The sequence below is a fragment of the Bos grunniens genome, chromosome 2, assembly GCF_055505025.1.
Source record: "Bos grunniens cultivar Pamir isolate PY7600 chromosome 2, Bosgru_T2T1.0, whole genome shotgun sequence".
NCBI lineage: Eukaryota > Metazoa > Chordata > Mammalia > Artiodactyla > Bovidae > Bos > Bos grunniens.
The window spans coordinates 9261884-9278312 of record NC_141166.1 but is presented as its reverse complement, the minus strand read 5'-3'; the positions used below and the strand labels follow the sequence as shown (position 1 = coordinate 9278312).

The window sequence follows — 16429 nt, the reverse complement described above, 5'->3', positions numbered from 1 at the left end:
TGGGCTTCCGTCTATGGGGTCGCACAGAGTCGGACACGACTGAAGCGACTTAGCAGCAGCAAGAGAAACATTCAGCCTTTCCCTAGATAGAACATTAATCCACAGTAATTTAGAAAATTAAATTCTTCCATTCTTCCAATTGGAAGGTTCAGAGGGAAGGTGTCCGACCCTCAGCGACCCCATGGACTGCAGCCCACCAGGCTCCTCCATCCATGGGATTTTCCAGGCAAGAGTACTGGCTGTGTGCAGGGCTGGCTTAAACTTTAAATCCCCTTCCAACTCTGAGATTGTCTAATTCTACAAGGGAAGAAAACAACTTGAGAGAGATCTTTTTAAAATATTGATTTATTTGGCTGTGTCGGATCTTGGTTGCGGCATGTGGTATCTTTGATGCACCACGCCAGGCCTTCTGTTGCTGCACACGGGCTCTCTAGTTGCGGCTCACCAGCTTAGTTGCTCTACAGCATGTGAGATCTCAGTTTCCCCGATCAGGGACTGAACCCACATCCCTTGCATTGGGAGGGAGATTCTTAACCACTGGCCCACCAGGGAAGTCCCTTAAGCAAGGAGATCTTTGATGGTGTTTTAGAGCTGATGGTTTCAGGCTCTTCGGAGAATGGGGATGACTTTGAAAGGAGAAGATGTCCGTGAGCTGTTCCCCCACTGCATGTGGCCCCTGGGGGCGGGTAGATAACTGGTCTCTTTAATTGATGACTCTTCAGATCCAGAAGAGCTGTGCTCCTTGACTATACTCCAGAAGCCTTGGTTCCTTCTGAATCTGATTTAGATGATCAGATCCTGGACTTTAAGCTGGTGCTGTAATGGGATGAGGTTTGGTGGTTTGCAGGAGGGGACCAGTACATTTTGCATGTGGGAGGGAGGTGAATTTTTGTTGGTGAGGGGTTGGGCTGTGGCAGGTTGCAATTTCCAAAGATGGGCACACCCCTAACTACCCCTTCTGCATGCTCTTTCTACAATTTGACATTGATGATCCTCCATAATGATGTGGAGGTTAGTTTTCTAGCTCTGCTCTGATAAAGTACAGTTGCCCTTGGGTATCTGCAGGGGATTGATTCTAGGAGCCTCCATGACACCACAATTTGAGGATATTCTCAAGTCCCAGACTCGGCCCTCCACATCTGTGCGTTCTGCATCCGAGGATATGGGCTGACAGCACCACAAACCGGGTGACTTGAACCACAGACCCTATGGTCTCTCAGTTGTGGAGGCTGGATGCCTGAGATCCAGGCATTGGCAGTCTTGTTGCCATCTGAGGTCTGTGAAGGAGAATCTCCTCCCTGCCTCTTTGCCACTCTGACGGGTTGTCTGGCACTCTTTGGCATGTCTTGGCGTGTAGCAACATCGCTCTGATTTCTTTATCTTCATGTGGTGTTCTCCTGGTGTGAGTTAACTGTCTTCAGATTTCCCCATTTTATAATGACACCACTCGTTTGAAAAAGGGCCCACCTTAATGACTTCATTTTAACTTGATTAGCTCTGTAAAGACCCCATTTCCAAATAAGGTCACAGGCTGAGGCATGGGGATTAAGACTTTCACACATGAATTTTGTTGGGGTATATGTATTAGAGAAACAGAACCAACATGTATATGTAGCTTTATGCACATGTATACAATCTCTATATAAATTTCTCCATATAGATGGATGTATTATGAGAAACTGGCTCACATGATTTTGGAGGCTGAGAAGTCCCATGATCTTCCATCTGCCAGCTGGAGACCAAGGAAGGTCAGTGGTAAAATTCAGTCCGAGTCTGAAGGCCTGGGAACCAGGGGAGCCGAAGGTGTGAGTTCTAGTCCAAGGGCAAGAAGAGACTGATGTCCCAGCTCAACAGGCAGGATGGAACAGGATGGATCCTCCCTTCCTCCTCTTTTTGTTCTATTCAGGCCTCCAGTAGATTGCAGCTTGCATGATCCTACCCAAACGGAGGAGAGCAATCTACTTTTCTGAGTCCATTGATTCAAACATGAATCTCATCTGGAAACATCCTCACAGACACACTCAGAAAGAAAGTGGACCAGTCCAACTGACACATGAAAGAAAGCATCATGGTTGCATACTGTAATCCGTAACTGGGAGGGACGGTGTTTCTTCTCCTTGAACTTGGGTGGACATTTGTAACTGTGATGGAAATGATGCTGAGTGACTTCGGAGGTTCAGTCACAGAGGCAATATGGCTTCCACCTGGTTCTCTCTCAGGAATCCAGCCACCATGCCTAGAAGAACATGCATAGGCCTTGTGAAGGTCTTAATCAACAGCCTGCATCAATTGCCAGACATTTGAGTGATATTTGCTATTTCAATCCCCAGCCTTTGAGTCTTCCCATTGAGGCCCAGATGTTGTATAGCAGAGTCAAGCCATCCTGCCCATGTCTGATCCACAGAAACTGTGAGAGATAATTAATTGTGGATGATTAATTTAATTTAATCAATTTAATTAAATTAATTTACGCCACTCACTAAGGGCAGGCGGCTGCGACAGGCACACTAAGCGCGGCTGTGAGGAGCTACCCCACGTCCGAGGTTGGGGCAGAAGCCGGGAGGACCCCATGCCCGAAGGGCAGCGGCTAAGAGGAGTTACCCCACGTCCGAGGTCAGGGGCAGCGGCCGAGAGTACCAGACTGCGATGGCGCAGGAACGGCCGAGAGGAGCTACCCCGCGTCCGAGGTCAGGGGCGGCGGCCGGGAGGAGCTACCCAATGTCCAGGGAGCCGTGGCTGCGCGGGCACAGGAGGGCCTAGAGGAGCTATCCCACGTTGAAGGTCAGGAAGGGCGGTGGTGAGGAGATACCCCTCATCCAAGGTAAGGAGCAGCGGCTGCGCTTTGCTGGAGCAGCCGTGAAGAGATACCCCACACCCAAGGTAAGAGAAACCCAAGTAAGACGGTAGGTGTTGCAAGAGGGCATCAGAGGGCAGACACACTGAAACCATACTCACAGAAAAATAGTCAGTCTAATCACACTAGGACCACAGCCTTGTCTAACTCAATGAAACTAAGCCATGCCCGTGGGGCAACCCAAGATGGGCGGGTCATGGTGGAGAGATCTGACAGAATGTGGTCCACTGGAGAAGGGAATGGCAAAACACTTCAGTATTCTTGCCTTGAGAACCCCATGAACAGTATGAAAAGGCAAAATGATAGGATACTGAAAGAGGAACTCCCCAGGTCAGTAGGTGCCTAATATGCTACTGGAGATCAGTGGAGAAATAACTCCAGAAAGAATGAAGGGATGGAGCCAAAGCAAAAAGAATACCCAGCTGTGGATGTGACTGGTGATAGAAGCAAGGTCCAATGCTGTAAAGAGCAATATTGCATAGGAACCTGGAATGTCAGGTCCATGAATCAAGGCAAATTGGAAGTGGTCAAACAAGAGATGGCAAGAGTGAATGTCGACATTCTAGGAATCAGCAAACTAAAATGAACTGGAATGGGTGAATTTAACTCAGATGACCATTATATCTACTACTGCGGGCAGGAATCCCTCAGAAGAAATGGAGTAGCCATCATGGTCAACAAAAGAGTCTGAAATGCAGTACTTGGATGCAATCTCAAAAACGACAGAATGATCTCTGTTCGTTTCCAAGGCAAACCATTCAATATCACAGTAATCCAAGTCTATGCCCCAACCAGTAACGCTGAAGAAGCTGAAGTTGAACGATTCTATGAAGACCTACAAGACCTTTTAGAACTAACACCCCAAAAAGATGTCCTTTTCATTATAGGGGACTGGAATGCAAAAGTAGGAAGTCAAGAAACACCTGGAGTAACAGGCAAATTTGGCCTTGGAATACGGAATGAAGCAGGGCAAAGACTAATAGAGTTTTGCCAAGAAAATGCACTGGTCATAACAAACACCCTCTTCCAACAACACAAGAGAAGACTCTACACATGGACATCACCAGATGGTCAACACTGAAATCAGATTGATTATATCCTTTGCAGCCAAAGATGGAGAAGCTCTATACAGTCAGAAAAAACAAGACCAGGAGCTGACTGTGGCTCAGACCATGAACTCCTTATTGCCAAAATCAGACTTAAATTGAAGAAAGTAGGGAAAACCACTAGACCATTCAGGTATGACCTAAATCAAATCCCTTATGATTATACAGTGGAAGTGAGAAATAGATTTAAGGGGCTAGATCTGATAGATAGAGTGCCTGATGAACTATGGAATGAGGTTCGTGACATTGTACAGGAGACAGGGATCAAGACCATCCCCATGGAAAAGAAATGCAAAAAGGCAAAATGGCTGTCTGAGGAGGCCTTACAAATAGCTGTGAAAAGAAGAGAAGCGAAAAGCAAAGGAGAAAAGGAAAGATATAAGCATCTGAATGCAGAGTTCCAAAGAATAGCAAGAAGAGATAAGACAGCCTTCCTCAGCAATCAATGCAAAGAAATAGAGGAAAACAACAGAATGGGAAAGACTAGAGATCTCTTCAGGAAAATTAGAGATAGCAAGGCAACATTTCATGTGAAGATGGGCTCGATAAAGGACAGAAATGGTTTCTGTTACTACATGTAATTGAAAGAAGAAAAGGGAATTTTAAAAGCCATTTTGAATTTAAACATTTCACTAATTCTGATTGTAATTTTGTTCTACTAGACTGACTTTCTCTCTCTGTCTCTTTTTTTTTTGCCAGACATACTAAGAGATGGGACTTTAGTGGCTGAGAAAACAATGATCTTTTCATTTGTTGTAGATACAGGTATTCTAAATCAATGGCATGTGAGTTGATCAGTTTTTCCTAATACTTTGTTTATTATTAGGGAAAAAAGAATTTTGGTTCCATAATCCAGGCTTACAAAAATTTTCAGCAAAATTTTTACACACTGAGCCACAAGGGAAGCCCAAGAATACTGGAGTCGGTAGCCTATCCCTTCTCCAGTGGATCTTTCTGACCCAGGAATTGAACAAGGGTCTCTAGTCTTGCAGGTAGATTCTTTACGAACTGAGCTATCAGGGAAGACCCCGAGCAAAATTAGCCTATATAAATAAGATTAAATTTATATCTGTACATTTTTCTAAAGGGGCTGTACAAATGGCCAGTAAACACACAGAAAAGATGCTTAACACTATTAGCCCTCAGGGAAATGCAAAGTAAACTACAATGAAATATACTTCACATTCACTAGCTATAATCAGAAAGACAGATAATAACAAGTGTTGGTCAGCACATGGAGAAATTGGAACTCTCCATACATTACATACTGGCAGGAATATAAAATGGGGCAGCTGCTTTGGGAAACAGTCTGGAAGTTCCTCAAAAGGTTAAACAGAGAGCTACCACATGACCCAACAATTCTTACCCCTGAGTATGTACCCAAAAGAAATGAAGATATCTTGCCACACAAAAACTTGTAAGCAAATGTTTGTAGCGGCATTCTTTATAATAGCCTCAAAGTGGAAGCAGTCAAATGATGAATGCATAAAGACTGTGTGGCTTGTCCACACAATGGAATACTATTCAGCAATACAAAGGCATGAGGGGCTTCCCTGGTGGCTCAGTGGTAAAGAATTGACCTGTGAATGCAGGAGACACAGGTTTGATCCCTGATCTGGGAAGATCCCACATGCCACAGAGCAACTAAGCCCATGTGCCAGAACCTCTGAAGCCCGAGCACCCTAGAACCCATGCTCCACAAGAGAAGCCAGTGCAATGAGAAGCCCGTGTACTAAAGAGTAGCCTGCGCAGCCAGACCCAGCACAGTCAAAAATAATATTAATAAATAAAAATTTAAAAAAGGAATGAAATACTGATACCAGCTGCAACATGGATGAATCTTGAAAACATTTGCCAACGGACACAGTTCAGACACAAAAGACCGTACACGTTATGTGACCCCATTTATATGACATGTCCAGAACAGGCAAATCCATAAAGCCAGAAAGTGGGTTAGTGGTTTTGCCAGGAGCTGGGTGGATGGGAGAGGGAGTGATGGGGCATGACTGCTGATGGTTATGAGTCTCCTTTTAGGATGATGAAAATGTCCTAAAATTATATTATGGTTGATGGTTGCACAATCCTGTGAGGAAGCCAAAACCCACTAAATTGTGCCCTTTAAAAAGTGAACTTTATGGCATGAGAATTATACCTCAACTAGGCTAGTATCATTTCTGATTGTAATCATATCATGACAAGACTTCCACTGAGTTTGGATGGATTGTTTAATGTGCAGGCTTCACAAAATTCACTTTTGGTGTGAATTTCCAGGAGGCCTCTTGAGAAAACAAAGTAGTCAAATCAGACTCTTGGATTCCCAAGAGACACATGTGATGGCCCATCCAGAGAAATATCAACAACTCAGTTAGAAATTTCATTTAAAAAGCTATATTGAGCACCTATTATACGTTAGGGAGTGTTCTAGAAACTTGACTATGTCAACAAATACAATTTAAGGACTGATTTTAGCTACGCTGCTTCTCGAAAGCACTTGTGTATGCTAAGTCACTGCAGTCCTGTCCGACTCCATGCGATCCTATGGACTGTAGCCCACCAGTTTCCTCTGTCCATGAGATTGTCCCGGCGAGAACGCTGGGGTGGGTTGCCATTTCTTTCTCCAGGGGATCTTTCTGGCCCAGGGATTGAACCCGTGTCTCTTGTGTCTCCTGCATTGGTAGGCAGGTTCTTTACCATTGGCGCCACCTGGGAAGCACAGGGTGCTTCTAATCACTCCAGGAAAAGTAGCTGCAGGTATTGATTGATATCAGCAAGGATTTGTGACTTCCCTCCTGCTATTTTTTGGAGAGATTTGACCCACTTCAAGAAAAAAGGAGACCTGAAGATACAGCTTTTGAAACAGCTTTTTTTTTTAGCCCATACTTAAGAGAGTCAATAGCAGTTAAGAATGGCTTTGGCTGTAAATAATAGAAATCCCAACAGTGCTGGCTTGAATAAAGAGGATATTGTTTTTCTAAAAAAAATGGAGAGGTGGGGAGTTGTTCAGTGACTTGTAAGATCACCAAGAACCTGGGAGCCGTCCCTTTTGTCCCACTTTGGCTTCTCAGTGTATCGGCCTTTTGTCTTTGTCTTTGTGACCTGTGGCCACCAGATGGTGCCCAGCACTCGGTACCGTGTCCTCTTACCAGTGCCCAGCGAGGAAGAGAGGGCTAAAGTCCCCCAATTTTTCTCCTCTGGAGGCTCAATGTATTCTGGAAACCTTTCCCAGTATCATCGGCTGGAACATGATCGTGAGCTGTATCAGTGCATGATGTACATAGCCAGTGGGGTGGCCATGGTTCGCTGATTAAGGCTGGGTGCAGTTGGGACTGGCTCTGGGTTTTAGTCCAAACTGGGTTGGCACCATGAATCTCCTTCTGGGACCCATGAGGACAAGAGGGTACACCAATCGCACATTTCAAGCCCCGGCCCAAACCACGTGGTAAAACATCACCTTGGCTGAAGCAAGTCACAGGGCTAAGCCCAAAGTCAGGGGACAGGGAAAGCCCCTCAGTCCACTATGAGGTCATGGCAGGGAGTGAGGTGTAATCCTGCTTCAGGGGAGTGCAGGCCACGTCTGCCTTTTCCTAGGCCAGTCAGCGGGGCTTGGATTGCCATGGATGGCTTAGACCAAACCCGACTCGTAAAGGTGTAGTGGTGAAGAGCATGGTCTGTCCTTTGTCCGTGGCATTCTCTAGGCAGGAATACTGGACTGGGTAGCCAGCCATTCCCTCCTCCAGGGAATCTTCCCGACCCAGGAGTTCAACCTGGGTCTCCTGCATTGCAGGCAGATTCTTTACTGTCTGAGCCACCAGGGAAGCATGGAGAAGGACATAGGGGATCAAATTCCAGCTTCCCTCCCTACCAGCTGTGTGATCTGAGGAGATCAGTGTCATGACTCAGAGTCCTCATCTGTAAAATGAGGGTAATAATAGCACCCGTTGTGAAGACCACAATTGCTTCTAAAAGTGCTTAGCACGCAGTGTTGTTGTTTAGTCTCTAAGTCGTGTCTGACTCTTTTGCGACTCCTATAGCCCGCCAGGCTCCTCTGTCCAGGGGATTTTCCAGGGGAGAATACTGGAGTGGGTTGCCATTTCCTCCTCCAGAGGATCTTACCAACCCAGAGATCGAACCCACATCTCCTGCATTGGCAGGCAGATTCTTTACCACTGAGCCACGGGGGAAGCCCCTATTGGCACACAGTAGGGCTGTGTAAATGTAGCTCTGATTCTCTGGGGCCAGCGGAAGGGAAGATCTTGCTGCTCCAGCTGTCCCCGAAACTGTAGCTCTGCGCGTCTTTCTCATTCCTCCCAAACAGCTCACCAGCTAATGCTCTGCAGTTGCTTTTTCATTAGTTGCCACAGAATTCCCATCCAGTAGCTCCTGACCACTGAGGTTTGCAGTTAATGGTGGCCTCACACTCGGAAACATGAAACGGAATGATCTACTCCAGCTTTGTTAGGCTGGAATTGGCCACTTGAATAAAAAGACAGCTGCTGCATTACCTGCTCTCGGGCCAAGCTGGAGACAGAAAGACTGTCTTCACCAGATGGTCCACGTGCTGGGGCTCCAGACTCCTCAGGGATTCCAAGGGTGTTCATTCCAGAGAATTCTCAATCAAAGAGCAACCCCAGGCAGACACATTTTCACACTAGCATATCCACAGCATGTGTGGGGGGAAAAAAAAAGCGAAGATCTGGGTAGATCTAAGTGAAACTAATTAGCTGTCAGCTGTATTGCATCTGGAGATCAAATATAAACTGTTGGCATCAAAAACTGTTCCGGTCCCTGTCATTTCCGTTCTCCTGGTACAACGCCATCCTTTGTTGCACGGGCTCAATGTGTTTCTCCACGCTGACAGCGATCCAGCAGCCCGCCAAGCGTGGAATCCCAAGTCATCTGCTATCAGCAATTGTAGTGTCCCTTCATTTCGTGCCAGGTGGGGTTAGATAGAGCTAACTGGGATGAGTTGGAGAAGGAAATGGCAACCCACTCCAGTGTTCTTGCCTGGAGAACCCCAGGGATGGGGGAGCCTGGTGGGCTGCCGTCTATGGGGTCACACAGAGTCGGACACGACTGAAGCAACTTAGCTGAAGCAGCAGCAGCAACTGGGATGAGTCGGTGGGAGTGGGTAATCGCACTGTCAGTATGTCAGTTACCCATTCACAGGGTCCTTTATCAGGGATGAGTCGGTGGGAGTGGGTAATCGCACTGTCAGTATGTCAGTTACATATTCACAGGGCCCTTTATCACTTCTACTGTTCTGTGTGTGCAAAGGTCACAAAGCTCAGGGTCTGAAACAGGCTCGTTTTGGCCAGTCTCCTGCTGAATTTTGTCAATGACACCAGGTTGAAGTGGTTTATCAATAGTGGGTTGAAGAGCTGGGGGTGGTGGGGGGGTGTGGATTTTTCCTTTCAGGAGAGATATATGCATCTGGTGATGGGAGAGTGGCCAGAGAACAGAGCCAGCCGTGGTTTTTATTCTATTTAGGTATTTAAAGTGTTTTTCCCCTGGTGGAAAATAATCTGTTTTTGGTTTAAGTTGATTTAAAATTGCAGCCATGTTATCATAAATAATGTGACACCTCACTCTTTAAAGAAGCTTTGAATACGGTTGTGTGTTCCCAAGGATACAAATGACAAATTTGCTTTGTGAATTTGATTCTTTTCCATGGCAAAAGATGTGTAATTTTCAGTACATTTTAAAAACCAAAGAATAGTTGGCATAGGGTACCACTAAGAACTGTCCACTAGGTGGCAGTATACCTTTAGGTTTTTATCGCGTATCACCGTAGGTCTCAGACCATGGTCCCTGAACAGCAGCATCTGCTTTGGCTGGGAATTTGTTAGAAATGTGAATCCCTTGGCTCCACCTCAGACCTACTGAATCAGACGGTCTTGGAGTGGAGCCCAGTAATCTGTGCTTTAACAGGCCCTCTGGGTGATTTTGTCGTACTCTCAAACTCAAGAGCCACTGATCTAATTCAGCTTAGGTCTTTCTGTGATCTGAAAATGCCAACAATTACAGGCGACGAAGGTCGGGTGGGCTTTAGCCACAGGTGCTGTGATTCAGAGAAGCCACACGTGTCTTTTATCCTGAACTTTTCCCAGTGTCTAAAATGTCCCCCATTGATCATGATTCAGGATTAAAGTATAGAAAGTTCCAGAAGGAAGTGAGCCTCTAGATACAATGTATTAACCATTATAATCCCCTAATACCAAAGAACTATTTAGATTCTTGGGCCAAAGAATTGTTCTGGGGCCCAACAATTGTTTTTGCAAATCAAGTTTTCTTGGAACAGAGCCATACTCATTGGCATCTTGTCTATAGCTGCTTTTAAGGTGCAGAGGCAAGAGTTGAGGAATTGTGACAGAGACTGTGTAGTCTTCAAAGCCTGAAATAGTTACTATCTGGTCCTTTACAGAAAAAGGTTTAGGTTTAGATAAAGAGTTATCCAGAGCTTCCCTGGTGGTCCAGTGGTTAAGAGTCTGCCTTGCAATGTAGGGTACATGGGTTTGATCTGTGGTCCGGGAAGATTCCACCTGCCATGGGGCAACTAAGCCTGTGTGCCACAACCACTGAGCCTGTGTGCCCTGGAGCCCATGCTTGGCAACAGGCCGAGCCCCACAATGAGAGACCCGTGCCCTGCAACTAGAGAAAGCCCGAGTGCAGCAACAAAGACCAGCAGAGCCAAATAAACAGAAAACATTGTCTGAAAAAGTTACCTAAGCAAAATCTCGAGGGATTGGATCACCAGACACAGGGCAGTTGAGGGACCCAAAGTGGGAGACCTTGAGTAGTGGTTTGGGCAAGAATGTGGGGGTGAGGAGAGACTGTATCGGGGAGATGAGAGGCCTGGGTGAAGGTTGACAGGACACCGACATGCTACGTGTCCGACTCTTTGCGACCCCATGGACTACATACAGTCCATGGAATTCTCCAGGCCAGAATACTGGAGTGGGTAGCTGTTTCCTTCTCCAGCGGATCTTCCCAACCCAGGGATCGAACCCAGGTGTCCCGCATTGCAGGCGGATTCTTTCCTAGTGGAGCCTCAAGGGAAGCCCGACCTGCTACTGGTGCTCCAAATCTACATACCAACCAGCAAGTCGACTAACTAGAATCACCTTGACTCATCCGCACATAAAAACTATTTAGTCATCTATAATCAGCTAAGATGTTTCTTACAGGAACTTTTCACCCACTTACTTTCAAAGGACCTGGAGTGGGCATGCAGGTTCACAGTACAGAGAAAAATAAGATGTTTGCGGATAAAACACGACGGACCACGTTCGTCAGGCTTCTTTCCACTTATTTCCATTCCTAGTATCAGCTGTTAGGCTGGATTTCTTGAGCATTTTCTATGTGTTTTAAGCCTGTTTCCTGAGCAGTTTTCAGACATAGCATCTATTGGATCTCTATGACAGCACTGAAAAATACACCTCTATTCTTTCATTTATCAAGCGAAGAAACCACTCAGAGAAGGCAGGTAACTCTTAGATGGAATAGGCAGACCTTGGACTTGAAACCCCTGGATCTAAGTGTGCTCTTAATCAGAACTGGGTGGACTGTTCCTCATTCCGTCCATCTGGAAGGTCTTTCTCATTGTGCTATTCTTGGTGTTCTTTTTATAAACTGGCAGCTAGGCCTTGCAGTCTTATTTAAGTTATTATATTTTTACCCTTCCTAGGAAGACTCTAATTAATTAATCATATAGAAATCACTCTCTGTTTCGTCCATTAAGTTAAACTGAGGTCTTTAGAGAGAGGAGTTAGAAGCCTTGTGAGAAGGGGGCAGTCTCAGGGATGGCTTTGATTAAACATTTCAGAGTCTCAGGCCAGAGGCATCAAGGCAAGAGGCTGATATTCAGAACAGAGGCACCAGCCCCTGGCCACCGTTGGGCACGGAGAGGGGATGGGACAAACCAAACTCCTTGGGCCAGGATCATTCGTTAGACCCAGTTCTAGGTATTGGCCTGTGGAAGACCAAATTACCTGAGGCTGGCAAAGGCCCCTGATCTCCATCCTCAGACTGACGTGGGTAGCTGGTACAGGCCCTCTTAGTGAGCAGAAAATCCTATAAGGGCCTCTGGAAACACTAAGAGACGTGCCGGGGTGCACCTAGCTCCTTTATTCCTTGGTGTTTTATTTGTTGTCTGGGGAAGTATTGACAGGTGTACAAATCAGAAATAAGTGTGGGTGCCCTTGGAGAAATGCTTGCTCTGAAGGGCTCGGTCTCCTCCACCCTTACTTTTAAAAATTAATTAATTTATTTTAAATTAACTTATTATTTTAAATTTTTATTTATTTTTGGCTGCATCAGGCCTTATTGTGGCATGTGGGGTTCTCTAGTTGCAATGTGTGGGCTTCGTTGCCCCTTGGCACGTGGGATCTTAGTTCCTTGACCAGGGATCGAACCTGAGTCTCCTGCACTGGAAGGCAGGGTTTTAACCACTGAAGCACCAAGAAAGCCCCCTTCACCCTTACTCTTTGCAGGAGGTGCTGAAGGTGGAGTAAGGTCTTGGCTTATGTGGCATACGATATTGGTAGCTGGATGCTTTCACGGCCTAAACCCTCCCCCTTCCTTCCCAGTCTGGCCACATGTGGGAGGACATGGGTGGTGACATGGACTTTACAGTCACATCCCCTGGAGGGAGGCAGCCTTGAGGACACGCTCCCCGGAGATTTATTTACCTGTGAAACTGACCTCTTGGTAGACTCCAGAGAACTTGTCCTCAACAGGCAACCTCCAACCCGCAGGGGTGAGAGGTGAACATGGAAGCGGATGACCTGGAGGGACTGAGGGGTTGCAGAGGTTGTCTGCTCGCTGGGCAGGTCCAGGGGGACGGAGTGAGTTGCAAGAGAGCAGCAAACAGAGATACAGCTGTAATAGAGGATGGACTGACGAGGGTAGGAAGATCACGACATTTTCAAAAAATGCAGAGGGACTTCCCTCGTGGTCCAGTGGCTCAAACTCTGCAGTCCCAATGTAGGGGGCCTGGGTTCAATCCCTGGTTGGGGAACTAGATCCTGTATGTCGCCATCAAGAGTTTGTGCTTTGCAATTAAAAGAACCTCACACTCAACGAAGATCAAGGACCCTGTGTGCTGCAGCTAAGACCCAGTGCAGCCATGAAGATAGATAAAATAAATCGATATTAAAAAAAGATGGAGGGTATCAGAAGGGGCCTAAAGATCCATTCCACATCAAGGAAACATCCCACACAGTAGCTGACTTAGCGTGTGTGAAGCCCCCCAAATGGGTGGTGTGCTTAAGGGCTGAACCGCCAGCCACACATCTTGACACTTTGACTTGTGTGCTGAGGCTCCCCACAGAGGCCCAGGCTCCATCTTCCTTCTCCCCGAGTTCCTGCCATCTGTCCTGAGTTCCTACCCATCAGAACTTGGGTGCCACATGGTACTGACCTTCTGATGGGCATGACATCTCCTGGATGAGCCCCACCTGGGGAGGAGGCGAACTCTGACTTGCTGCGTCCCACGTGCCTGCCGCCCCCTTGGCACTGCCCTGGATGCCTCTGGAGCATGCAGAGAGCCGGCCAGGGTCTTCTGGGGGCCGGGACTGGAACGGGGGCCTCCACATTCCTGCCGCTTTCCAGGGCCGTCTCCAAATGCCTGTCAGCTGGTGAAGGCGGGAGTTGTGTGCGCCAGCTGCAGGAATCAGGCTGAGTCAGAAGACCTCAGCTTTCAGATAGGAGAAAATCACTTTGGAAAGAAACAGGCTGCAAATAACCTATAATGACCAGAGCCAGGCCCTGGCCGCTTTGCTCTGGCTTTAGTGCAATGTCCCAAGATATTTTTGCAAAGCCTGAATCTGGCCAGACCTGAAACTTCCTATGCCAAATGCTTTCTTCGCCTTAATTTTGCAAGTTGGGAGTCTTTTGAAGGCCACCTCCTCTGCAGTTTCAGGTTCACTTACCCTTGACACATCACGAGGCTGTCTGGTGAGCGAGAGCTGTTTACAGGAGCAGATTTTAGGGATCAGCGGCCAAAGCAGGAAAGATTTGGTCCACCATAATAATACATGTTCCTCCAGCGATTCATATATATTCTTCCACATGGAGAGAAAATTCTGGAGACAAGTGACAGGTTTGGGATCCCTGATGGAGGTGGGGGGGGCCTCTTCAGACACCCTTGGGGCACCACAGGGACCCGAAGGACACTTTCTGCTGCCCTAAATCCTCCTTACTTCACTCTTCTCTTGGATTCTAGAAATGCTCCAGTACCCAAACCACAGACTCCCAGAGGCCTGCCACATGTGAGCAGCTGGGCCTTGGTTTCACATTGATCGGCCTCTTCTATCCCCACCCCTCCTTCCCCATTTCTTCCCAGTATCCTGGCCCCCCGGCCTTTGATGGGGGTGGGGTAAGGGCCCTATGATTGGCTTCAGTGGAACTGACCCTGGAGTCTGAGCTCTGGAATTAGGCCCAGAGCTCCAGGCCCTGCAAGGACACAGAAATAGAATCCCACAGCCTTTGATCCTCTGTGTCCAGTTGTCCCCTGGGGTGTAGCCTTGCTTTCCTCCCGGCTCTGAATCCTCGGTGAAACGAGCAAACCAGGTGTCATCTGGCCACTCTGCTCAGGGCAATCGCTTGGAGTTGAACTTGGGATCAAAACCCTGGGTTTGCTCCTCTGCAGCAGTATGGGGCTGGAGACGACAGGGAGCAGTATTTCACACACACACACACACACACACACACACACACACACAACCTCTTTATTTTGGCTTCGTGTTGCAACAATGCCTTCTGAGTCAATTCCACTGGGGCTCTGGTGACAAACCACTCTGAATGTGTCTGGTGGTTTACAGTGTCAGCAGAGCCCTGTGATGGGATTAGAGCTGTTGCAATGTGCTGTCGCTGGCTCCCCCTCTGTCTCTCCCGGCCTCTGGGCCTCTGCGTCTCTTGCCCTCTCAACACGGCACCAGCTGGAACCAAATCTGAGTGTGGGCTTGGGCAGCCTCTGTCCTGACTGCCCATGTGTCGGCGTGTCTTGGCACAAGTGCCCTGGCAGAGCCAAGCAGATGAATGGGTAATTAAATAGAGTGTGTCTTTACTGGGGCTCATTTCCCTGTTTCCAAATTTATTACTTAATTAAAGAGCATTCACAGCCAGCCAGAGATGCTGTGTCTTCTGCCAAAGGATAAGTTCATATAATACCCTCTTTTGCCTTTTATTTTTTCCCCTTCTTTCTCTCTCTCTCTCTCTCTCTCTCTCTCTCTCACGCACACACACACACACACACACACAGGGTTTTAGATCAAATAAACGCATTGGCTTTTGGTAATTTGAGGTCACTCACTGGATAAGACCTGGATACTTTTTGCCCCAGCATAAGACAGGAGACCTAGTACCAGCTTCTCCTTTCAGTGGCCACTTAATGGGCTTGCGGCTGAGTCCAGGGAGAGACAAGGCATCCAGGGGAGGTGGCTCAGACCAGGCTGGGGCTGGCAGGGCCGAGGGGGGCCTCCAGATCCTCATTGCCCCATGGCCTGCTCTCTGCCGCTGCTGCCTTGGACGCCCTGCACCCAACCCCCACAACCCGGCCCCCACAGCAACGCCCCCCACCATTCCTCCTGCTGGCCCATGCAAGATGAGCCTGTGTGCTCTGGAACACAGCAGACTATTGTTCCAAAGACAATAAAAAAAGATTGGGAAATGCAGTGGCTGTCACTCTCCAGCGCTCCCAAGTCAGAATTCGACGTGTGTGTTCGAAACGTTGGGGCCATCTCGTAGGGGCAAGGTAGGACAGGAGGGAAAAAAGCCAAAGGGCTGCGATCAGGCACCCCCAACAAGAAGATGAAAAGGGACAGCCCCTCCCTCAACCCCCTGTGACAGATTTAAAGCTTCAGTAGTGGCCCTCGAGGAGTTCCCAAACAGCGCCTGCCTCATCATCGTGGCCATTAAGCTGAGCGCAAATGACCCGGGAGGGCCCTCAACCCGTCAGGCCCGCTGTCACCAGCATGGTTTATGGCTTCTGAGCACCAGGTCCCCCGTGGGCAACACGATCCCTTTTTCCCTCGCCAGTGAATCTGGACTTGTGAGCTCGTAAATCCAGCGGGGTTTCCCAGGGGCCGGTTGACATCTAAGCGGTGTGGGGGTGAGGATTTACGGCTGAGTTACCGGGAGCCACAGGTGACCGACGGAGACGTCAAGGATGCTGACTCACCCACCTAAGGCAGCAGAAAAAGGTGCCCGACGCTGGTGGCTCCAATAGAGAGACGCTTTGTTGGCGTGATGCATTAACGGCCCCAGAGGCCGCTGATGGTTACGTGGGCACTCTTGTTTTCCTGCCCTTGGCACTTCAGGCAGGAGGCCGAGCCGGGATTCCACCTCAGTCCAACCCCAGGCCTGCTTCTCCCCAGCAAGGTGGGCGGATCCTCACCACTCACAGGGGTCCTGTCCCGCTTCACCTTCTGGACTGCCTTCCCTCCGCCTTGGGCTGGCTTTGTCCGTTTAG

General features: G+C 48.0%; 1 long non-coding RNA gene across 2 annotated transcripts; it reads right to left on the bottom strand.

Moving 5' to 3' along the window:
• Positions 1–329: 329 nt before the first annotated feature.
• LOC147377414 (uncharacterized) lies at positions 330–13795 on the bottom strand. 2 transcript variants are annotated; one of them, XR_015150367.1, is made up of 2 exons: positions 13379–13795; positions 330–2236 (listed from the first exon to the last, which is right to left on the bottom strand). It is a non-coding gene; the product is annotated as an uncharacterized LOC147377414 (long non-coding RNA). The 2 variants fall into 2 exon arrangements; XR_015150362.1 differs by lacking the exon at positions 13379–13795 and adding an exon at positions 8463–9155.
• Positions 13796–16429: the final 2634 nt, after the last annotated feature.